General features: G+C 41.6%; 1 pseudogene; it reads right to left on the reverse strand.

Annotated features, from left to right (window-relative positions):
* Nucleotides 1–4386: 4386 nt before the first annotated feature.
* Nucleotides 4387–5103, reverse strand: LOC103586601 (annotated as a pseudogene).
* Nucleotides 5104–7310: the final 2207 nt, after the last annotated feature.

A 7310-nucleotide genomic window follows, 5' to 3' on the forward strand; every position in this document is an offset into this window, starting at 1 on the left:
CTGTATTAGTCAGGGTTCTCCAGAGAGACAGAATCAATAGGGTATGTTATAAATATATGAGAAGGAATCTGTCAGGGAAATTAGCTCACACAATTGTGAAGAAAAGTCCCACGATAGGCCTTCTGCAAACTGGATGCCAGTAGCTTGGCTTAGTCCAAGTATGAAGACCTCAAAACCAGGGAATCTGATGGTGTCCTTGGTGTAAGTCCTGGAAACCAAAAGCTGAAGTCTTGAGCTCTCATGTCCACGGACAGGAGAGAAGAGTGTATACCATCTCCAGTGGGGATAGAGAGAGAGCTTCCTTTTTTCTCTGACTTTTGTTCTCTTCTGGCCCTCAGCAGATTGGATGGTTCCTGCCCACATTGAGGGCTGGTCTTTCCCATCCTGTCCACTCAGGCTCTCATACTAATCTCTGCTGGAAACACCCTCATGGACACACCTAAAAAGATAGCTTTACCAGGTTTCTCAGCATTCCTTCATCTAATCAAGTTGACACCTAGAATTAACCTTCACAATAGCTAACATTTGTTTAATTCTTTCTAAGAGCCTGGGTCAGTGCATTCTTGGATTATTGCATTTAATCCTCAGGACAACCATATGAAGTGTAGATAACATCATTACTCCTATTTTACAGGGAAGAAACAAACTAAAAGTTACTTCTCTGGGGCTGTATAGTAGCAAGTAGTGGGGCTGGGATTCAAATGGAGGCAATTTGGTACCAGAACCACACCCCCCCCTGCCCCATGCTATGATAAATTTGTGTCTCCTGATTGGGCGAGATTTTAGGAGACAATGTATATTTAAAGTGTCTAGCACTGTACTTGGTACCTAGTAGGTACTCACATGGATTTTCTTTCCTAGTGGGAAGAGTGATCCTATTGAATTAGGTGGCACTTGGGGGTCGAATAAGGACTTGTTTATTTTATTTCATTTTTATTTTTAATGAGGTGAAATTCATATAATTTCACATAAATCAACCATTTTAAAGTGAACAATTCACAATGTTGTGCAACCACCACCTCCATCTATCTAGTTCCAAAACATTTTTATCACCCCAAAAGAAAAATCCTGTGCCCATTAAACAGTAGCTTCCCATTCCCTCTACCCTCATCTTCCATCCTTATCACCCTCCCACACCCAAGCTCCTGGTATCCACCTGTCTGTGTTCTATCTCTATGGATTTACCTATTATATTTCATATACGTGAAATCATACAATATGTGACCTTTTGTGTCTGGCTTCTTTCACTTAGTGTGATGTTTTTGAGGTTTATCCACTTTGTAGAATGTTATTAGTTACTTCTTTATTTTTATGGGTGAATACTATTTCACTGAATGGATACCACAGTTTGTTTACCCATTCATCCATTGATGGACACTTGGTTGTTTTGACCTTTTGGCTACTGTGAATAGTGTTGTTGTTCACATGAAGTGTGTTTTTATGTGAGTACCAACTTCCAATTCTTTTTGAGTATAAGAAGTATTTTTTTAAAGAAAGTGGCCTTTATTGGATTCTTTAACCCTTGGTGTAGGGTTGGGAAACTCAGACAAACCTACAGGGCACAGACAGTTTAATGTAAATCCGTAAAATTGGCTGAATGGTACTTTGGGTAACTGGAGAGCACATGAAAGGGGAAGGCTCCAGTTTTCCTTGTGGGAATATAGATTTAGTGTTGCCAGATCATGTGATTCATCAAGAGAAACCAAAGATCTGGATTTTATGTAAAATATTATTTTTAAATGTTGACAACTAATTTAAAATGTTTTAAAACGTTGCGTAGGCCAAACGGAACACTTCTGCAGTCCAGATATGTACTGTAGGAAATACAAGACCTGTAGAAAGGAAAATGGTGTATTTTTTTTTTTTCTCCTTTTTTTGTCTTTTTTACTGACCAGTAACGGGATCGCAACCCTCAGTGTCGCGCCCGTACCAGGGACCGGCAACGGGATCGCAACCCTCAGTGTTGCGCCCGCACCGCGCTCAGCCAGTGAGCGGGAACCGGTCTCCACATGGGATCTGAACCCTCGGCGGGAGCGCCGCCGCGCTCCCAAGCGGCGCACTATCCAGTGCGCCACCGGGCCGGCCCGAAAATGGTGTATTTTGAAGTAAAATTAAATTCATCTTGAAATGGGCATGTTTGCCTTTGGAAAAGAAAAAATAATGCCCATGGATTATCTCAATAACACCTCTTTATTGCACACCCTTTTGAGGGTAGGAATTATGGCTTTCATTTATGTTAGTAGCACCAATTAATATATTAATAATAGTTTTAGGTAGATTATACATATTATTTCTAGTGCTCACAACTCTACAAGGTAGATAGGTGTTATCACCATACTATAAATGTGACAACCAAGACTTACTATGGTCAGTTTCTTGCCCAAGGTCACACAAAAAAATAAATGATAGAGCTATAATGAAAGCCCAGTTCTGACTACCTTTGCTGTTTTATTATGACTTGCTACTTATCTCTTATTCACAGTAAACAGTATTGGTATACTGACACGAGGATCAGCTTCTCTATATAATGATTGTAGACATTTCCAAGGAATGTATGACTTTCTCCTTCCTTCCATATCCCCTTCATGCCAAAAAAAATTACAATAATATTTAAAATGCCTACTGATCATCTGCCATATATAGTTGTGACTTTGACTTTCTGATCAAGGCAAATGAGAATTCATATGCTTTCATTTAAAAATAAAACTGACAACCTCTAGTACTAGAACTTTTATCCCCTGAGTTTTAATCCCTTAATTCTACCATACGATATAATTGGCCCTTTAAACATTAATAGGTACAGAAGGATTTCTTACATGCCTCTTAAGGATCAGCTTCTAGAGCATAGCCACTGACAAATAGAAACAGCTGAATTCTCTTCTAGAATACATTGAATCCATCCCGCTGAAGTCCCCCCAACTTTTTACTTCTTCATCTCAGAAATTTATTTTGGTCTTCTCATTTTTTGTTTTCTTTTTCTCTCATTTCAGTTGAAGAAATTCCCAGTCTCTTCGTAAAGGCACCTTCAATTTCTGACTTGATTCTGTGACATACTTTTTCTCTCTTTTATATTTTTCTACTCTCCTTTTTTATTGTTCCCTTTCATGTGTTTGTTTTCCTCATAGCAGTAGTTTTCAAACTGCTTCTAATTATGACTTCTGTAGAGGTACCTCTGCATTTGATATAATTTCAAAAAGTGGCCTGATGCTTAAAAAGAAAATTAGAAACCCAATTTCTTATAGTAGTATAATCCTGTAATAGTGCTCTAGAAAAATTGTTTTGTTATATTATTGCTATACTGATCTCAACTTCTTCACCATCCAGTTCTCCCTTAACCCTTTGTTAGTGTACATTCTCTAGGAAATTCATTTATGATTTCATGATTGTCAAACCTGATAGTATTTTTCTTTTCTTTTTGTTATGATTTAATTATCACTTTATTGTACACAAGTAATCATAGTCAACACTGTACCCCCAAAATATGTATAATCAATTATGTTTTTTTTTTTTTCCTTTTTGTCTTTTTTACTGACCGGTAACGGGATCGCAACCCTTGGTGTCGCGCCTGTACCGGGACCGGCAACGGGATCGCAACCCTCGGTGTCGCGCCTGCACCGGGGACCGGCAACGGGATCGCAACCCTCGGTGTCGCGCCTGCACCGGGGACCGGCAACGGGATCGCAACCCTCGGTGTCGCGCCTGCACCGGGGACCGGCAACGGGATCGCAACCCTCGGTGTCGCGCCTGCACCGGGGACCGGCAACGGGATCGCAACCCTCGGTGTCGCGCCTGCACCGGGGACCGGCAACGGGATCGCAACCCTCGGTGTCGCGCCTGCACCGGGGACCGGCAACGGGATCGCAACCCTCGGTGTCGCGCCTGCACCGGGGACCGGCAACGGGATCGCAACCCTCGGTGTCGCGCCTGCACCGGGGACCGGCAACGGGATCGCAACCCTCGGTGTTGCGCCCGCTCCATGCTCAGCCAGTGAGCAGGAACCGGTCTCCACATGGGATCCGAACCCTCGGCGGGAGCGCCGCAGCACTCCCAAGCGGCGCACTATCAAGTGTACCACTGGGCCGGCCCAATCAATTATGTTTTAATAAACAACAAAACATCTCAGGAAAACCAGACACTTATCCTAAGGAGACACAAAGACCTACTGATACTCTCCCTCATAGGCAACGTTTCTGTCTTAAAAAGTTTAGAAAGAGGAAACTGAACTGGAGTTATACATAGAAGCCTGTTCAGGAAGGGCAGTGTTAGCAGGCTTCTCCCCTATGGGGTATTCAGCAGTGGGTGAGCAGAGTAGGTGTGGGGACAACTGCTTCTTCTGTATGAAGGAGAACCTTATGCAGAATGGTGTGGAATTCACCATAAGCTCTTTTATATCAAACTTTTATCAGGACCCAGCTTTATAAATAAGCCTGTTGTCTCTGAGTATAGCGTCTTCCCATCAACACTATGAATATTACAGGAAATAAAAAATTTCCTTCCAACTTTATCAAGTTGGCTATTTAGCACAACAGTAGAACAAAGGGGAATGGGTCTTTTAAAATTGATGTTGAGATTGGCAGTCATGACAATTCCCCCAGCTAACACTGATGCTACCAGCAGTAGCATCAACTATGGTTGCAATGGTACTTCCATGAAGAAATCCAGGTGCTCCTTTCAGGTAAGGATCTCCTTGAAACAAGCAAACTATCCTTTTTTCAGCATCATTATGGAACATCGCATATTCGAAGCCCAGGCCATCCTCAAAGCTTCTGGTGGAGAGTTGGCCATGTACCATTTGTTCTTTCATAAACCTTGGGTCAAGAAAATGGGTTTTGAATTCTTGAATCCTTTGAGAAGATTCACGTTTATATGAAGGCAAACGTTTCCAGGAGCTGTCTTCACATTTCTTCATGAACTGGTCAAAGAGGAGTCTTAAGTCCTTGCTCCAGATGGGGGTGGGGAGAGAATGGTCCCCTTCACGTGAGTTTCTCAGAAGAAAATGACCTCCGCGCGGGTCCTGGCTGGCTCGCAGGCAGGCACGTGCCTCCCCGCGGGCCCGCGCAGGGCCCCTACCGAGCGCAAGCGCGCAGCACAGATCCGCAGCATGGCCCCGAGTGGCAGCGGAAGTGATGGTATTTTCTTAATTGAATCTCTTATATGTCCTTTCTTTGGATCTTCCAGCTTTTCCTCATTATCGGCTATTTTCCTTATACTGTCAAGCCTACAAAATTTCTTTTCATGCAGTGTTAAAATAAACCCTTTGTTTGTCCCTATCTCCTTAAGTATCCTTTTCCTTTGGAAGGACTGTGGAATAGTAGTGTATATTCTGCTACCCTGCATTTTCTTCCTCACTTACATTTGGACTTCTACTCTTTGCCTTCTGGCTTCTATCCCCATTGCTCCCTTGATACTTCTTTGGCAAAGGTATCAAGAAGTTTATTTTGCTACATCTAATAAATGCATTATTTTAAGTTCTTCCTTACTTGAACTAAATGAGACATTTTCACTTTTGGCAGTCCACTCCCAAAACTCTGTTCTTTTTGACACCATACTACTACGCTCCAGGCTATCCGCTGACTCTTTACTAGCTTCTTTCCTGGCTTCTCTTCCCGTTTTGATTCTTCTGCCTCTTTTTCTTTATATGGTCTCTCAGCAACCTTATGTATTCCCACAGTCTATTTTCTTGCACACTCATGCACTCATCAAATAAATGCCTGTTTGTATAAGACACTGTGCCATTGCTGGCAAGACAGTGTGAATGAGACTGACACAACCACTGTCTTCATGATGTATGTAAACTGGCAATTTTTTTTCCGTTTTTTGTCTTTTTTTGTGACTGGCAACGGATCACAACCCTCAGTGTCGCGCCCGTACCGGACTGGGACCGGCAACGGGATCGCAACCCTCGGTGTTGCGCCCGCACCTCGCTCAGCCAGTGAGCTGCCAGTCTGTTTGTGGGATCCGAACCCTCGGCAGGAGCGCCGACGCGCTCCCAAGCGGCGCACTGTAGCAGTGCGCCACCGGGCCGGCCCTAAACTGGCAATTATTGAACAATATGTGATAAATATTCTGGTGGGGGAAACGCATGGGAGGGATACCTAAGATTGGAGTGGTCAGGAAAAGATTGTAGGGAAGAAGTAACAGTTGAAAAAAGCTGTAGAAAGGTCAATGTTTCAGGCAGAAGCAAAGGCATTTGCAAAGAAATAAAGGTAAGGATGTACATGGCTGAAGAACTGAAAATCATTGTATCTTGAAAATGTGGAGGGAAAGAGAAGAATGAAGAGGGATAATGCTGCGGGGTCATAAAGTAGGCACTCATAAATATTCATTCAACAAATATTTAATTAGTGCTCTTATTTTATGACTTTACTGCCACATAATTATACATTTTAATAGCCTAGTTTTCACTACTGCTGCTATGAACAGTCAAAACTAGGTTTTAGAAGGTATCTGAGTCTATATTTGCTTATTGCTATTGACCAGTGTATGATAGGTTGTGCTGGCTGTATTACTAGATCTGACTCAAATGGCAACTTTTCAGAGAATCTTTTGTTGATTACTCAAGACCTTGGCCTCATGTCTCTGGTCTTTAATTATAATCATTGTCAATATTTTACAGCCTATTTTTATTCTCTAAATGTTTCATATATATGTTTATTTAAATACACACATGCATTTATCCTATTCCAACTAGATTTTTAGTTCTTTGAAGGCAGGAACTACTGTATTTTTAATTTCTTTTAAATCCTCCTTTGTGCCTAGAGTATAAAGAATATACTTATGTATGTACAGAGCATTTTTGTACTTTTACAAGATGAAGACTCATTTTTTTCAGTCCAGTGTTTTTTACATAAGGCACGTACAATATTTATTGAATATTAAATTAAGTAACCTGAAAAGTCTTCAAATCTATTAAAGGCTATCAAGTAGAACACGGTAATATTAATTCTTCATCCTCTCTGAGGCAAAGAACATATTGACATTAGTTTAAATTACAATAGAATAACTTCTGCTTTCAGCAAAGATAGATTAACAGAGAGGCTAGATATGCTCTTCTTCAGAAGAAGAGTTTTAGTTCTAGAAACAACTCAAAAGATAAAATATATGAAACAATGATTCTTTTTATATTTAACATCAGGCAGTGAAAAATAGTGATTCTTGAGAGAGAAAACAAATGAGATGAGTCCTACAAGTTACCTGGCTTGCTGCCTGGAGAAAGTTCCCAGGCTGTGGTGCCAAAAGAGGGAAACTAAGCAGAGCCTGGCAATGTCTTTGAGTTGAGGTGGGAGAGCTAGGAGTCTGGAAAAGCTAAG

This window comes from Galeopterus variegatus, unplaced genomic scaffold, assembly GCF_000696425.1.
Source record: "Galeopterus variegatus unplaced genomic scaffold, G_variegatus-3.0.2 Scaffold354, whole genome shotgun sequence".
In the NCBI taxonomy this organism is placed as follows: Eukaryota; Metazoa; Chordata; class Mammalia; order Dermoptera; family Cynocephalidae; genus Galeopterus; species Galeopterus variegatus.